General features: G+C 43.7%; 1 pseudogene; it reads left to right on the plus strand.

The window, feature by feature from the left end:
• The first annotated feature begins 881 nt into the window (after positions 1-881).
• On the plus strand, positions 882-1,241 carry LOC136385799 (ubiquitin-ribosomal protein eL40 fusion protein-like; annotated as a pseudogene).
• Positions 1,242-18,435: the final 17,194 nt, after the last annotated feature.

Raw genomic sequence — 18,435 nt, forward strand, 5'->3', positions numbered from 1 at the left:
TCTACCAGTTACCACCTGCGACCTTGTGCCAATTACTGAGCTTGCCATGTTGGATTCAGTTTATATACTGGGGACCTTATAGAGTAACTAATGCAATTAGTAGTTATTGTTTTTGTTTATATTTAGCAAAATACCTGGCTTCATATGTTGCTCCTACTTTGTCTCCATATTTTCATTCTGTCCACACCATGATATTTCAGCAGAAAAGCAGGGACTATTGACCATGTGTTCAAGAGACAAAGCGGTAAAGAACAGAGAGAAATGGCATGGTAGCTAGAAGAAGCAATGAAAGGCTATTCCAGGATGGGGAAGATCTGCTGTTATTGAAGAAAGGAGGAAGGAACTGATGTAGCCTTTTTTTTTTAAGTGAGAGGAGGGGATCCCCGACTGGGATCCACCCGGCAACCCCCATTTGGGGCCAATGCTTAAATCAACTGAGCTATTTTTAGCACCTGAGGCTGATGCACTGGGACCAACCCAGCCATCCTCAGAGCTCAGGCCAACACTCAAACCAGCTGAGCTGCTGGTTTCAGGAAGAGAAGAGGGAGAGGAAGGGGAGAAGGTGTAAGAGAGAAGCAGATGGTTGCTTCTCTTGTGTGCCCCGACTGGGAATCCAACCCAGGATGTCCACATGTCAGGCCAACACTCTATCCACTGAGCAAACCAACCAGGGCCTGATGTAGGTTTGAGAGCTGGAAAGGAAAGGAATCTTGTAGGAATAATAACTGGGAAGAGGGCAGTAAGGATTTAAATCCTAAGCCCCGAGGAAAGGAATTTGTCTCTCTTTTATTTAAAAAATATACTTTTTATTTCTTTGGAATCAACATATCCTATTCTAGTCTTTTCTTTCAATGAGGCGGTGAGCAGCCTCCCCAGCAGACGCAGAGATGCAGATCTTTGTGAAGCCCCTGACTGGCAAGACCATCACTCTTAAGGTAGAGCTCAGTGACACCACTGAGAATGTCAAAGCTAAGATCCCAGACAAGGAGGGCATCCGCTTTACCAGCTGAAGGATGGTCGCACTCTCTCAGGCTTCAGTATTCTGAAAGAGTCATCCTGTACTTGGTGCTTCGTCTGCGCGGTGCCATCACTGAGCCCTCCCTCTGCCAGCTGTCCCACAAGTACAGGTGTGACAAGATGATCTGCTGCAAGTGTTACACCCTCCTGCACCCTTGTGCCGTCAACTGCCTAAGAAGCGTGGCCGCAGCAACAACCTGCACACCAAGGAGAAGGTTAAATAAGGCTCCTCCACCACCTCCTTGGTCTGCAGGGCGGACTTCTGCCTAAACCCTGTGACCCTGGGGCCTAAATCAAGTTTCCCTTTCATTGGCTGGAGCCATAAAAAAATAAATCTATTCCAGTGATTTTAACTAGATATGTCCCTCTGGCTCTCCATAATCCATATGCTCCAAGCAGGGACCTAGGTCAGGTTCCAGGTTCTAAATCTGCTTGCTCTTCTTTACACCGAACCTCCCAAGGCTCCACACTTAACTGTCCACCTTGGTTCAGCACAACACCTAGTGAGGGTACCCAGGTGCATAGCAGCTCAGGGGTCACACCCGTGGCCCACCACGATCCTCCCTGATGTCTGATAAAGGGAAGATTTGGAGATCTGGAAAGTTGGTATCCGGGTAGACACAGTTTTCAGCTGAGTCTGGGAGATGAAGGTAAGGAGAAAGCAAAGAATTAGGTTTAGAATGCAGGGGAATTGGCCCACAGAGAAGTGGAGGCCCATCGGGTGTCACAGAACCACCTCCAGGATGGGGGGTGAGACTGGCTGAGTGAAGTCAGGTCAGAATTGAAAGCAGACAGCGACAAGAGGCTGGGAAGGGGAAAGCAGAGCAAAAGAAAAGTTACAGGTGCTCTGGGCAGGTGTCAGCCCAGTGCAGCGCTGCTTGGATACGAGACGGTATTGCTGGTTACTGCATGGTTGGCTCTGCTGGACACGAGCCTTGTAGTATCCCAAACAGAGGCTGTAATCTTTGGGAGGCTTGGCCTATTTGAAAATCTGATGAAAAATATGGACCGTCTCCTAAGGAAGGAATAGGGGTGCATACAACAAATCCACATTTTGCATGTAATATGGAAGAGCCATAGAACTCCCCCCCACACACACACACATACATACACAATAATCCGTGGATCTCGGAGTAAAATTTTCTGTTCTGGAAATGTTCTTTTTAATGACAGTGAGCCATTAGAAGTTTTTCCCCCTTGTTTTATTTTTTATTTTAAAATCACTTTGATTTTCAATTATAGTTGACATACATTGTTATATTAGTTTCAGATGTATAGTCCAGTAATTAGACATTATATAACTTACTAAGTGATCATCCTGGTATGTCTCATACCCACCTGACACCATGCATAGTTATTAGAATGTTCTCGACTATTTTCCCTGTGCTGTACTTTACATCCCCGTGACGGTTCTGTAATTGCCAATTATATTTCTTAATCCGTTCACCTTTTTCACACATCTCCCAACCTCCTTCCATCTGGCACCTGTCGAAATGTGTCTCTATTTATGAGTCTGTTTCTGTTCTGCTTCTTCATTTATTTTGTTCTTTAGATTCAATTGTTGATATATATGTGTTTATTGCCATTTTACTGTTCATATTTTTATCTTTTTTCTTCTCTTTCTTTTTAAATTTTATTTATTGATTTTAGTGAGAGAGAGAGGGAGAAAGAAACATCAAGTTGGTCCTGTATATGCCCTGACCAGACCGGGGATCGAACCAGGAACCTCTGTGCTTCAGGACGGTTCTCTACCTAACCAAGCTATCCAGTCAGGGCTCTTCTTCTCTTAAATAAGACCCTGTATCATTTCATATAGTACTGCTTTGATGATGATGAACTCCTTTAGCATTGGCAGGTCTTAAACATGTAAGTGGAAAAGTCTGGTTTATTATGTTTTTAAATTAAATTTAAATGTTCAAAAATTGAAGTGTATTTAATGTATATTATATTAGTTTCAGGTGTACAAAGTAATGATTCAATATTTGTATGTTCTATCATATTTTTTTCATTTATTGGTTTGAGAGAGAGAGATAAGAAGGGAGAGAAAGATACATTGCTTTGTTGTTTCACTTATTCATGTATTCATTGGTTGAGTCTTGTCTGTGCCCTGACTGGGGATGGAACCTGCAACTTTGGCATGTCCAGGTGACACTCTAACCAATTGAGCTGCCCAGCCAGGGTTGTATATACTATTGCAAAACGACCGCCACAATAAGTCCATGGGACTTTTAACTCTGCCCCTTTTCACCACTGAAATTGGCATACTTTATTTCCATAAATTGGAGAATGTTTGAATTAGAAGTGTTAGCAGCAACCTAGTGCTCCCAGCCCCTTCATGTCAAAACTGAGAGAGCTCAGATGCAGAGGCAATATGCTCACAAATCCTCTTTTAAAATGCCATGACCTTTCTACCATGGAGTTTCCTGCCATTTCCTCTCCTGCTGTCAATTCCCATGGAGGAGTGGAAGAAGAGCAGATGCGATTCAAGTGCTCTGGGAACCTTCAGCTACACTTCTGCATAAGGTGGGTTTTATGGGTTAAATTGCATTCTCCCCCCAAAACTCCTATGTTGAAGTCCTAAGCCCCAGTTCCTCAGAATATGACCTTATTCATAAAGGAGGTCATTGAAGATGTAATTAGTTAAGACTAGTAAGGTGGCGCCCTACTCCAATATGACTGCTGACCTTATCAAAAGGAGAAATTTGGACATGGAGGCGTGCACACAGACAGAAAGACATGTGAGGACAGAGGCAGAGATCGGGTGCCAGGGCTGCCAGCAAAGCCCCAGAAGCTGGGAGAGCATCCTGGAACAGAGGGTCCATCACGGTCCTCAGAAGGAACAAATGCTGCTGACACCTTGGTCTCGCCCCCTGGCTTCCAGAACTGGGAGACAATATGTTTCTGTTGTTTACGCGGCCCGCTGGGTGCAGCTTTGGTACAGCTGCCCTCGCAAACGCATGCAGCGGAGGAAGTACCTACCTCTCCTGTCTGGGCACAGTGCTGCCCAGACACATGCTGGTGACAGAGTCTTATGGGAAATTGAACGAGCATTCTTTGATGCTGAGGCCCAGTCACAAAGGCCAGCTGGCTGTGGTCAAGAGGAGGCAGGTTTGCTTGGTTAGGAGTGAGCAGACTTCAGAGCTGGGAAATGATGAGAAATGAGGTCACAGAGTGGAGCCGGATGCTCCAATAGCTCACAGAAAACGAGATGGGCTTTGGATGGATTTGGTCACGGAAAGAGGGCCTTTGTGGGTAGAGGGCTTGAATGCCATGAATAAACTCTTCAGCTCTCACTTTCATGAAACCTACCTTAAATAAACATACAGTCTAAATAAAAACAGTGTGTTGATGTAAACATACAGTCTTTAAAGGGAGTTTGCCTGGACCAATTCATTGTCACACTCCCTTTATATTAGTCCACTAGGGCTGCCATAACAACATAGCAAGCCCGGGCGGCTTAATCAACAACAATTTGTTTTCTCATGATTCTGGAATGTCCAAGGTCAAGGTCCCAGACCTCCTGAGTCCTGTCTCATTAGCTTGCAGAGAGCCGCCATCTTCCTGAGTCCTCACGTGGCCCTTCTTCCGCAGGTGCACATCTCTGGTGCCTCTTCCTCTTAGTAAAGACACCAGTCACATTGGATTAGAACCTACCCCACAGGCCACGCTTAACCTCAATTACCCCTTTAAAGGCCCTATCTCCAAATACGGTTACACCGGCCATCAGGGCCGCAGCGTATGAATTTGGGGGGTAACACAATTCCTTCCCTGGTACCTCCCGTGAAATGCTCTGCCGCTGTTGTTGTAAATGGAGATAAAGAACTGGAGAACTGCAAGGTGCACCACTGGTTTAATATTACTTTGGAAAAGGGAGCAAGAGCTGCTAGCTGGCAGGAGATTGAACAGGAGGACCGGCCAAAAGGGAGTCATCATGCAAGTTAGCTGTGGCAGAGAGATTTTTTAAAAATTGTAAGTGGCGAGTGAGGGATTGAGAAATTCATGGCACTTACGTGATGGGAGAGAGTACAGGTGAGAGAAAAGGGAAAACTGGGTTACAAAATTGTGGGAGGTGCCCACTGGGCCTGCCTTGGCGCTCTCCGGGACCCCAGTGCAGTTCAGTTACTGGTGGAGCCGGGATGGTGCTGCTTTGAATGCCGGTATGTAGACTGGGTTATGTGGGGGGCTGGCTTTTACCTGAGTTACAAAAGAAGCCAGGTGCACAAATCAGGAAAGAGGGGACAATATGGGTTTTACCCATGATTTGCACATTTTTGACTCAGGTGCTAGAGTAATAAACACTGCTACAACTAGATGCTTTCAGCAAGACAAAATGTGAAGCAAGAAAAAAAAAAAGAAAAGGAAAAAAGAAAAGTGAGTAGCTGAGACATTAAGCATAGACAGAGGATTTCCCAGATGGTGTCAGTTGGCACCATTGCTCCCTCAAATTGGTTAACTATGACTAATTCTTTTCCTTAATTTCACATTTTGAAAGAAACCTATTGGAACCGTTTAAAATCTGAATTAGAGGCAAAGAAACCTTCAGGTTGCTGAGTAAATACAGGCCTGGTTGCAGTCATTTCAGTTGTAGTCACATTACGGTAGTAGAACCTGATACTTTCTGAGTTCTAACTAATTTCAGTCCAATTAGGAGGAAACCAAGACTTAAAGAGGGGCGGTTGCGGCCCTGGCCGGTTGGCTCAGCGGTAGAGCGTCGGCCTAGCGTGCGGAGGACCCGGGTTCGATTCCCGGCCAGGGCACACAGGAGAAGCGCCCATTTGCTTCTTCACCCCTCCGCCGCGCCTTCCTCTCTGTCTCTCTCCTCCCCTCCCGCAGCCAAGGCTCCATTGGAGCAAAGATGGCCCGGGCGCTGAGGATGGCTCTGTGGCCTCTGCCTCAGGCGCTAGAGTGGCTCTGGTCGCAACATGGCGACGCCCAGGATGGGCAGAGCATCGCCCCCTGGTGGGCAGAGCGTCGCCCCTGGTGGGCGTGCCGGGTGGATCCCGGTCGGGCGCATGCGGGAGTCTGTGTGACTGTCTCTCCCTGTTTCCAGCTTCAGAAAAATGAAGAAAAAAAAAAAAAAAAAAAAAAGAGGGGCGGTTGCTTGGCCAGGGCCCCCCTGCCTGTGAGCCCTCTGAGGTGTGTGCAAGGTGATTGCGGCGCTGCGGGTGGGCCTGCGCCCACCTTCCCTTCCTTACATGTTCTGTCCACAGAAATTTGCCACAACTTAATGAATGGAGGAAATGAATGTGCATCATCTGAACTCGTAGATTTAGAAAATTGCAAAGGTTGTCACCTTTGATGCTTGGTGTGTGTGTGTGTGTGTGTGTGTGTGTGTGTGTGTGTGTGTGTGTGTGTAGGAAGAGAGGGAAAAAGGAGGAAGGCGAAAAGGAAGAGGAGGAGGTAGAAGAGGAGAGAGGCTTCAACATAAGATGTTTTGCTCCAAAGGTTTATTTTTAAATTAATGGCCTTTTATCTCAGAGACAGGGTTATTATATAGGTTAAGAGCCCAGGTCAGGCTGGGAAAGCACATTTAATCGAATTCCCAGGAGCAAGCAGTATCACAGAACCCAAACCCCATTTAATGACAGTGTTTCTGTGGAAACCGTGTCGAGGATTCTGACTTGAAATGCCAGGGATATGTGTCCCTATGGACCTTCCTCTTCTCCCCTGCCCGCCTGCAGGTAACTTCCCTAATGCCAGGTGCAGATGGAAGCCTCTGTGCTCAGGAGCAGAGGCATGCAAAATCAGTAGTGGTCAGGGATGGGCTGATAGATAGGGCTGGGAGCAGGCCTGGGCCCCTGGGGGCAGTGGGGAGTGTGACAGGGTACTTTCTGGGGCTTGGGATGCTCCCATACCCACTTCTTGGTCCTTTAGCTGGACCCAGCAATGGCCACCTGCTTCCCTTCTTTCTACTACTCCCAACCCAAGCCTCCAAGAACGTTTTTATCTGGTCCCTTCTGGAACAACACTTGGGACTCCATGTTTCTTCTTTATATTCCTGTCCCTGAAGCAAACACTCGACATTTTAGAAATTGAGTCACCTTTAGAAGAATAGTCAGACTTTAGCTGTCCTTGCATTTTATATTAAGAGAATCCCTTCTGGTGACAAGTTGGATAAAGCTTGGGACCACTGGGTAGGGAGATAGTTGAGAAATGGAGACATTACTGTGACCAGTACATGTCCCCTGAGGAAGATTTGAGTGGCACAAAAGGGCCACTAGCCCCCAAATATACACACTTGATTTTTTTTTAAAGATGCAGTGTAAGAAGGCTTTTCCATTTGTAGATTGCTCAAGAGTCATGATACTGTAGACATCATCTTAACCAGAGTTGCCTAATGAAAATGGAGCTTTGGGGATTAATGGAGAAGCTAGCTATCTGTACTGATATCTTGCTAAATTTTAAAATGCTCTTTTATTTCTCATTTCCTCCTATAATGTTTCACTTTTCTACTGAATATGTGATGAATTTTTAGTAAAAAATAATGAGAATTGAGACTTGTCACAGGTTGGGTTCCCCAGAGAGCAGACTCTGAGATAGACACAAGATGTGTATTAGGATGTGCTCTTAAGGTCAAGCCCTGTGGAAGGGAGCGGTGGGCATGTGAAGAGGGAGAAGTCCATCTGTCATACTGGCCCAACCACAGTGTCAGGGGTGATCTAGAGCTCTGTCCTGATTTCGGCCAAGATGGCCGGGCATTTCTAACCTCACATCCATAAGTCATCGGATGCAGGCCGCCTGGGCCAGGTGGTTCTCTGCAGCTGAGGCATCTCTGTAAGTGGCCAATGGCTGGAGGCTGCCTGCTGATACCACTCCCGGCTGCTGGAGCTACAAGGCCATCACTGAAGGGGCTCGGGTGGTGTGCCAAGGTGTCTCTTTCAACACTCAAAATCGAAATGGATCAGAAATAGGAATTTATCGTGTAAAATCAAAAAGCACACCTATTTAAACTGCTGTTTCCTTTTGTGCCAACTCCTTCAGCAGGAGGAGCAACAGACTGCAGTCTGTGGGCCAGCAGTTTTCCACAACTGTGGCTGAGCACAGAACCTGGGCTGAGACCAAGACCTTTCTATTTCCACCAGGGCAACCTCCAGCAGACACACCATGACAATCAGGGAAAGAAAAGCCTGCCTAGCTTCAACACTTGTCTTTAAGGTATGAAATAAATTCAATTATTTATTGATCCTGACTGTAAAAGCAACTCTAAAGAATATGCAAAGTACAAAAATGGTATAACAGCAGGAAAAATATTCATCCATAAGCCCACCCACTAGAACTAATCAGAGAATCATTGTTAACATTTTTGTGTATTTTTCTTAATCTTCTCTGATATATATATCCCCCCCCCCCCATAGTGGAGTTCATGCTGGACTAATGGGAGTCATAATTAAGAACATGAACTCTGAAGGCAGAAAGATCTGGTTTGAATTCTGTCTCTGCCACGTATTCATAATGAGACATTCATTCAAAAAATAATGATTCTGTAGCACTGGGAATATGAAGGTGAAAAAGATAGTCTTTCCTTCCTGAGCTCACATGTTAATGGAAACTTACTCTTTCTTCAAGTCCCCACTTTCTCACCTGTAAAGAAGAGATAATAATACCTACCCCTCAAGGGTTCCATGAGCATTCTTATCTTGTTAAATTAAATAATGAATATTAAATGCCTGCATGGAGTAGTTGCTCAAAAAATGGCAACATGTAAGTTTTGCCTTTTTTCTCTGAATATTATGTCATAGTTCCCCATGTCATAAAAATCCCCTCTGTTGGGGGCATGTTGGGGTTCTTGCAACATCAGTGGGGATACAGGTGTTTGACTTTCCTCAAGGAGAACAGCCTTTCGAACTCCAGCAAAGCCAGCAGCACAGCCCGTGGGAGTTCAAGGGAGCCCCGTTTGCCCATTTGCTTTCCAGCTGGAGGGGTGACAGGGCTTTCTAAATCAGTGATCTTTGGATAAACTCATCTTCCCCCTTTCACTTCTTCAGCTCTCCCACCTTAAAAGAATTTATTAATTTGAGAGAGAGAGAGAGAGAGAGAGAGAGAGAGAGAGAGAGAAATATCAAGTTGTTGTTCCACTCATCCATGCATTCATTGGTTGATTCCTGTATGTGCTCACACCGGGGATTGAACCAACAACCTTGGTGCATTGGGCTAACACTCCAACCAACTGGGCTACTGACCAGGGCCCTGCCACCTCTTTTGTAGGAAAATTATTCCACTGAGTTCTTTCTGTTTGGTATATCTAGAGTGGGTTTTGTTTTCCTGCTGGGACCCGATGGAGCTCACCCTTGTGTTCCATCTTCGTTACCCATTTTAAATGCAACAACTAAGAAATCGACAAAGGTCAATTGGATAATTGTGAAAAGAACTGAAGACTTGAAAAATGGGGCAGATAAGCAGTTGTAAAAGTGAACAGGAAAAAGGCTGATGGTCGGCCCTGGCCGGTTGGCTCAGCGGTAGAGCGTCGGCCTGGCGTGCGGGGGACCTGGGTTCGATTCCTGGCCAGGGCACATAGGAGAAGCACCCATTTTCTTCTCCACCCCCACCCCCCCTCCTTCCTCTCTGTCTCTCTCTTCCCCTCCCGCAGCCAAGGCTCCATTGGAGCAAAGATGGCCCGGGCGCTGAGGATGGCTCCTCTGCCCCAGGCACTAGAGTGGCTCTGGTCACAGCAGAGCGACGCCCGGGAGGGGCAGAGCATCACCCTCTGGTGGGCGTGCCGGGTGGATCCCGGTCGGGCGCATGCGGGAGTCTGTCTGACTGTCTCTCCCCGTTTCCAGCTTCAGAAAAATAAAAAAAAAAAAAAAAAAAAGAAAGAAAAAAAAAAAAGAAAAAGGCTGATGGTCATCAATAAAGGATTTAAAAATCTGAGAAGTTGTTCTAAGACTTGGACCATTTATTTATCATCTCCGTTAAGAAAAGAACCAGAGGAAATTTTCACAAAGCCAGGAAATTAGACTCTTTTGGAGAAAAAAACTTACTAATCGTAAAGATGGGGCCAACTATGTCCTAGTCTGTGGTTCTCATTTTGTGCCCCAGGGGACACTTGGCAATGGCTGCCTTGTATGTTCCAGTTGGTACAACTTGGGAGGGGATGCTACTAGCATGTAGTGGGTAGAGGCTGGGGATGCTGCTAAACATCTTATCATGCACAGGACAATACCTACAACAAGGGATGATTCAGCCCAAAAGGTCACTGGTGCTGAGGTTAAGAATCCCTGGTATAAATAAAGTAGAATTTCTAGGCACTGCGAAGTATTATTACCAACTCTACAAAATGCCTCTCCTGCTTGTCTTGCTGACTTTTTAAAAATAACAATTTTCTTGAAACATGCAGTAATTCATATATCATGTTTGCTCTTTTAAATCTTACAATGCAGAGGTTTTTAGTTTATTCACTAAGCTGTGCCTTGAACACCACTAATTCCAGACCCTTTTCATTGCCCCCAGCCGGAATACCATACTCATTAGTAGTCACCCTCCATTCTCCTTCCCCAAAGTCCTACAGTGCTATCTGGTCTTGGAAAGCAACAAGCACTCGTAAATTACTTTACCATGTATTTTATAACAGCATTTACTTTTTTTTTTTTTTTTTTTGCAAGAGAAACAGAGACAGGGCGGGGGGGGGGGCAAACAGGAAGGGAGAGAGATGAGAAGCATCAACTGGTAGTTACAACACTTTAGTTGTTCATTGATTGCTTTCTTATACGTGCCTTGAGGTGGGGGAGGTTGGTTCCAGCTGAGCCAGTGACCCCTTGCTCAAGCCAGCAACCTTGGGCTTCAAGCCAGTAACCATGGAGTCACATCTGTGATCCCACACTCAAGCTGGTGACCCCGCGCTCAAGCCGGCCACCTCGGGATTTTGAACCTGAGTCCTCTGCATTTCAGGTCGATGCTCTATCCATTGTGCCACCACCTGGTCAGGCGGCATTTCTTTTTCTTGAAGGACACAATAATTATTTCCTTGCTTTGCTTTGCTTGATTTGTAACATAACTGAAGACTTTTCAAAAGTTTTTTCAATGTCTAAGAAGACATTGCCCGAGGAGTAAAGTCTGTCGCAGGGGTTTGGGCTTGAGATTTTGCATTTCTCACAAGCTTTCAGGTGATGCCACTGTTGCTGGTCTAAGGACCACATTTGAGTAGGGAGGGGATTGACAAGAGTAGCAAACGTACCTGGATTGGGGACTTTTACAGTGTAACCTGCTGTATATTCTCTTGCACCCACTAAAATTTTTTTTATTAAGCTATAATTCACAACCTATATAATTCATGAACTTAAATAACATATTCCAATGGTCTTTAGTATATTAACAGAGTTGTGCAACTATTAGCACCATCAATATTTTTTGTTTTTATTGTTGTTTGTTAAAAACAATATAGAAATAGCATTTAGACTCCCACCCCTTTAAAGTGCTCTTCTCTCTGTCTCTGTCTCTCTCTCTCTCTCTCTCTCTCACACACACACACAATTTGCTTTTTCTTTAACATAGCAATATATCATGGATTTCTTTCCTAACCAGTACATAAAGATTTCCTTCCTTTTAAAAATTTCTTAATTTAGAAATTAAATTTAATGAGGTGGCATTGATAGGAACACAGAAGTTTCAAGTATATATCTCCATAGCATGTGAACTATTCATTTTGTTGTGTGCCTATCACCCAAAGTCTCCCATCCAAGTACTAACCAGGCCCGACCCTGCTTAGCTTCGAGATCAGATGAGATCAGGCGCGTTCAGGGTGGTATGGCCCTAGACCATCACCCAAAGTCAAAACACTTTCTGTCACCATATATTTGGTCCCCTTTACTTCCCTTCGCCCCCAACCCTTTTATATATTTTTACCTCTATCTGGTTCGCAGAAGAGAATAACATACAGGTAAGCATATCTCCAAATATAAGAAATAAAACAAATGAGAAAATATATATGACAAATATATATATGGCCTGGTACAGTTTTAAGTCAATTTTTGGAAGGTTTTATGGTGCAGGTGATAAGTGAATTCAGTGGAGAATGTTACTTATGTGTAGAATAATAAGTATCTCTATTTAGGAATTATCATGGCAATGTAAGTTAATGATTTATGTTGTGTGTGTGTATGTGTGTGCATGTGTGTATTTGTAGTTGGTCCTAATTAATGTTGGAATACTGAGGCTGGCTAGCTGTAATTTGGTTGTGACTTAGTGTGAAATCCTGAATTTGAAATCATAAAGCAACATATATATTTCTATCAAAGTAGCATTTTACCTGACATTTTAATCAAAAATTTCAAAATACAAAATGTTTAAAGAATTACACAGTGGACATCTACACATACCCACCACCCAGATTCTACAATTAACATTTTACTCAATTTTCTTCAGCACATATCTACTCATCCATCCATCCGTCTCTCTACTCATCCACCAATCTATCTTGTTTTTTTATACACTTCAAAGTAACTTGTAGTCACCAGTATACAAAGTAGCATGTTTTGAGTTCTGTTTAAAAATGTGGACACTTTCTCTTTCTTATTTTAGTCTACCTTGTAAAAATCATATTTGACAAAGATGTAAAATCAGGTAGACTTGATCTTTTGTCATCATATTAAAAATGAAATCTGTGAGAATTTGGTAGCAAAGTTGCTGGAGAAGCAAACTGTACAGAGTGTGCTCTGTGATACACATTATTTAATGTGCTTCAGATCAAATCTTTGTCTTCAGTTGAGAATGTAATAAAAACTTATACATTTTAAACTGAATAGCTGTGTCCCTTGACAGTAGAAAGGCTGACAAATGAATAAAATAAGCATTGTACCTTTTCATTTCCTTAAGTATGTTGGAAGCCAAATTGGATTTTTTTAATCTGTAAAACTGGTCAAGAATTTCTTTTAGAGAAATGAAACCAAGGCTCAAGGCAATTATACAGGTAGATCAGGTTCGTGCACAGCTCCCATGCCCTTCTATTCCAACCTACCCCTCCAAATGGTAGAGCCTCAATTTACCTAGTCACTTTGTGTTGATCTTTCTTTTCTTCTTTAAAAAAATATATATATTCTTCAGGTACTAGGCTGAATTCTTAATTTTCCTCTCTTGGGTATCAACACAGCATAAAATAATGTAAGGACTCATTAATCAGTTCATTGATTCATTCATTCTTTCAACAAATGCTTAGTGAGTGTCACGTCCTGTGCTAGGTATTGGGAAAACAAAAATGAAGAAGACACAATCTGTATTTCCAGTGCAAAGCAATGAATATGGTACATTGATCAATATATAGATGACAAAACTGGGTAACTGAGACCTGTTAGAAGATTTTTCTCACTTTTCCAATGGCAGTTACTGTTGTTTTTACCTATTCTCTGCTTTATGTTGTGCAGACACCCAATACGAGCAAACACAGAAAACCAATGTTATGCTAATGACTCATTATTATATCAGAACATTTCAAAAGAGCAAGAATTGTTTTACGGTTTTGAGAAGAAGCAAGATCAATATGTTTTCCACTACGTGTGTTTTTATATAACTAGCTGAGAATTCCAAGGTGGCTTATAAATAGTGTGTAAAATTGCATTGAATCAGGTCTGAATTAAACCTAGAAAATGAAAGCTATAGCCGTTTTATTACTTTTTAGTACTTAGACTCTATGAACTCACTTGTTTCCTTTAGAAATTAAATGCTGTGTGTGTTTTTAATTTTTCCATATTTAATTAAAATCTTGAGAGAAGATAATATACCTTATATGCTGTATCTCAGTCTATGTGCGTATTTTCAAGGCAAGGACATCATTTGGGGTCATTTAAAATTTTCAGAACCCTTTGAGAGAAGGCTGTTAGTAAGGTGCTTCTCAAGTCACCTCACACTGGAGCTAAACAAGTAAGCAAAGGACAAAAATGAAATGGACGATAGCGCTGCTTCCCTCTTATAGCTTCCTGCACATCATTAGCATCGATTCTCATAAGAAGACAGTAACTGATGGCTTTGAAAGGCAGAGAAAAGTCTTCCTTGCAGACCTGTTGTGGGAATAAATGAGGCAGTGTAAGGAAAGTTTCTGGCACATAGCACTATTGTCTAAATGGTTTCTACTGTTGGAAAGTTAGCTTAGCTGTTAAGGATTAGGTTTCTGGAGTCTGTCGCCCAGGTCATCTGCATCCTGGATGCACCGCTTCCTGCCTGGGTAACATTGGGTAAATAACTACAACCTTGTCTGTAAAATGAGGATATGATCAACTTGCATTAATTATCCATTGCTGCATAACAAATTATCCCCCAACTTAGTGGTGTAAAACAATAATAGTTTCTGAGGGTCTGAAATCCAGGAGTGGCTTAGCTGGGTGGCCCTGGCTCAGGAGCTCTCGTGAGGTTGCACTCAGGATGTCAGCCAGGGCAGTGGTCACCTGAAGGCTTGACTGGGGCTGAAGAATCTGCTTCCAGAATGGTGCTCTCACTCCACTCAGCTGTGGGCAGTTCCTTGCTTGCTGCTGACAGGATACTTCAGTTCCTCACGCCCTGATACTTCAGTTCCTCAAGCCCTGATCTCTCCAGAGCAGAGGGCAGGAAACTTTTTGGCTGAGAAGTCATGAACACCACATATTTTAAAATGTAATTCCATGAGAGCCATACAACAACCCGTGTATGTTACGCATTATCCAATAAAAATTTGGTGTTGTCCGGAGGACAGCTGTGATTGGCTCCAGCCACCCGCAACCATGAACATGAGTGGTAGGAAATGAATGGATGAGAATGTTTTATATTTTTAACGTTATTAATTTTTTTATTAAAGATTTGTCTGCGAGCCAGATGCAGCCATCAAAAGAGCCACATCTGGCTCGCGAGCCACAGGTTCCCAAGCCCTGCTCCAGCGGGTATCTTGAGAATGTCCTCACAACATGTCACTGGCTTCCCCCACAGTGTGTGATTCAAGAGAGAGAGAGCAAGGAGGAAGCTGCAACACCTTTTATGACCTAGTCTGGTCATGACCACCTGTAGCCCACACTTAAAGGGAGAGGTTTTAGCTCTACCTTTTTTTGTGTGTGTGTGTGTGTGTGTGTATGACAGAGACAGAAAGAGTCAGAGAGAGGGATAGATAGGGACAGACAGACAGGAAGGGAGAGAGATGAGAAGCATCAATTCTTCGTTGCTGCACCTTAGTTGTTCATCGATTGCTTCCTCATACGTGCCTTGACCGGTGGCTACAACAGACCAAATGACCCCTTGCTCGAGCCAGCAACCCTGGGCTTAAGCTGGTGAGCCTTGCTCAAACCAGATGAGCCTGCACTTAAACTGGTGACCTCGGTGTCTCGAACCTGGGTCCTCCGTGTCCCAGTCCAACTCTCTGTCCACTGCGCCACTGCCTGGTCAGGCTAGCTCTACCTTTTGAAGGGAGGAGTAGGGGGGAAAATTTGTGGGGATATCTTAAAACCACTCCATGACTTCCTGGAGGTATTGCAAGGATTAAATGAGATAATCAATGCAAAACAATGCCTGGCACACAGTAAGCACTCCACAAATGTTGATTAATATTATTTCTTTTTTCTTCTAATTTTATGTACTGATTTTTAGAGAGAAGAGAGAGAAAGAAAGGGGGAAAACAGGAAGCATCAACTTAGAGTAGTTGCTTTCTGTACGTGCCTTGACCACACAACCCCAGGGTTTCAAACCAGTGACCTAAGTGTTACAGGTTGATGCTTTATCCACTGCGCCACACAGGTCAGGCAATTAATATTATCTCTAAAGAAAGATGAAAAGACTGCTGTTTACTTAGCAAAAATGGTTTCATCCGGATTAAGACATTAACATATGGAAAACGAATTTAGCTCTATTGGTATTTTAAAATCACATAGAATTGTGAAAGTTCAGTTGAAACAGGTACCTGAAACAACGAGTATTTTTGACACATTTTCTGGCTTTGAGCATATTTCATAATTCTTCGTGCAGGGTGTTGGGGAGGAAGGAGAACTGGATGTTAGTACTGCCTTTATACCTAAAACCATTAGATCGGGGTGTACAGAACTTAAATTAAATTATCTAGGCCAGATACAAAGATGCTAGAATTACTCTCCATTATGTGCCCAGTTCTCACTGTTATTTTCCTATTTTTATCTATAAAATTAGCTGGTTTGCTTCTTACAAAGACAAAGGCAGTACCTCTCCATTATCTTATTAGATACTCCTCTTGAAATAAAAAGTCCTTCTACATCAGTAATGGCATGCCTTATCACCGCCACATTCCAGCTCCCTGGATACCACTGATCTCAGATGATCTGGACATACACTAAGGTAGCTCAGGGAGTCCACCTCAGTGGATGGAAAATGGTCAACTCATGTGTCTGAGTCACAAGCCTGGCAGTGACAATGGTGGGAAGGGTAATGGCAGGAGGGAATGGGATTTAAATCAAATATAACAATTGAGTTTTAACTGGATTGATTTTTAATAGCTGAAAAAGATTTAAGAGTTGTTAAAACTGTCCAAGATGTGAAGGGACATGAAAGGCAAATTTGCCATAAAAACATGGTTCAAAGTAGTGACTGAAGAAAAATAAACTGCTTCAGTTTATAGCCTATGGGATTGAGCCTCTCAGTAACAGCTAATCCTTATAAAGTCCTTACCGCTGACTAGGTACTCTGCTAAGCATTACAAAAACAGTCACTCACCTAGACCTATAAGGTGAGCACTGTTATTATCACCATTTTACAGAGGAGAAGTTGAGTGATCTCCCCAAGGACATAACTAGAGCTGGCATTTGAAGGTAGGTGATCTATAGTAGCTCTGGAATCTATGGTTTTACCCACTAAGCTATACTGCTTTACCAACCATCCACTTTCATATGGCACTCTGCTCTAATGTGGTTTTCCCTCTTGGGTCTTTTGAGGCTGACATTTCTGTTCTTTCTACACTGTTTGTGGTTAAGCTCACTGCCTGGAGGACAGGGATAGAGGTTTTAATAGTTTAAAATGAGGTACTGGACTTATATTTCTCAAATGACATTTTCCCAAATGGTATGAACTCTAAATGAAAACATGTAAGATCTGACAGTCTGATTTAAGTTCTGAGCGGGGCCAAGGAATAACTAATGCTCACCTTTTCCTATAAACACTACAAATTTACACAATGATTTGATTCTTAAGCTTTCTCCTAGATCTTGATTGCATTTTGAGATGTATGCCCAAATGGGCATTTCATAAATGCTTTTTGACAGTGATTAGAAGGCTTATTTAGTTTTTTAGACTTGTCTCATATATATCCAGGATAAAAATATCTTTTTATTTTTCCCTCTTTTCCAAGTGAGAGGAGGGGAGATAAAGAGACAGATTCTCTCATGCACCTGGTCCCAGATCTAAATGGCAACCCCATCTGGGGCCAATGCTCTGCCTATATGGGGCCATGCTGGCAACCGAGCTATTTTTAGCACCTGAGGTGAAGGGTCCATGGAGCTATCCTCAGTGCTCTGGGCCAATGCGTTTGAACCAATCACACCATGGCTGCAGGAGGGGAAGAATGGGGGTGGGAGAGAAGGGGAGGAGGGGTGGAGAAGCAGGTGGTCATTTCTCCTGTGTGCTCTGACCAGGAATTGAACCCGGGATATCCACACGCTGGACCAATGCTCTACCACTGAGCCAACTGGCCAAGGCCAGAAATATCTTACATTTTGATGATCACCTATTTATTTATTACTGAGACCCCTAATGAGTAGAACACATGGGCTCTGACATCTATAGCGGGATGCTTCTGAGGCATCTAACTCTGACTCTAAGTGTTTTAATCCCAAGGAAAAAGCAGAATTTGTTTAAGCAATTCATGGTGTCATCAAGAATCCAGCTTTTCCCTGGCCGGTTGGCTCAGCGGTAGAGCGTCGGCTTAGCGTGCGGAGGACCGGGGTTCGATTCCCGGCCAGGGCACACAGGAGAAGCGCCCATTTGCTTCTCCACCCCTCTGCCGCGCTTTCCCTCTCTGTCTCTCTCTTCCCCTCCCGCAGCCAAGGCTCCATTGGAGCAAAGATGGCCCGGGCGCTGGGGATGGCTCTGTAGCCTCTGCCCCAGGCGCTAGAGTGGCTCTGGTCGCAACATGGCGACGCCCAGGATGGGCAGAGCATCGCCCCCTGGTGGGCAGAGCATCGCCTCCTGGTGGGCGTGCCGGGTGGATCCCGGTCGGGCGCATGCGGGAGTCTGTCTGACTGTCTCTCCCTGTTTCCAGCTTCAGAAAAATGGAAAAAAAGAAAAAAAAAAAGAAAAAAAAAAGAATCCAGCTTTTTTTTTTTTTGAATCTTTCTATTTTTCAACTCTGCCTTCCTTAATGCATAGGCTTTCATCTAAGGCTAGTTTTCCTTCCAGTCACAAAATGGCTGCCAGGGGCAACTGGGGTACTTTCTTCCTTGTTCATTTAACAGGATAGACAGGGAAAACCTCTCTCTCAAACCAAAGGATATTAAATACTTTCCTTTAGTT

This window comes from Saccopteryx leptura, chromosome X, assembly GCF_036850995.1.
Source record: "Saccopteryx leptura isolate mSacLep1 chromosome X, mSacLep1_pri_phased_curated, whole genome shotgun sequence".
Classification (NCBI taxonomy): domain Eukaryota; kingdom Metazoa; phylum Chordata; class Mammalia; order Chiroptera; family Emballonuridae; genus Saccopteryx; species Saccopteryx leptura.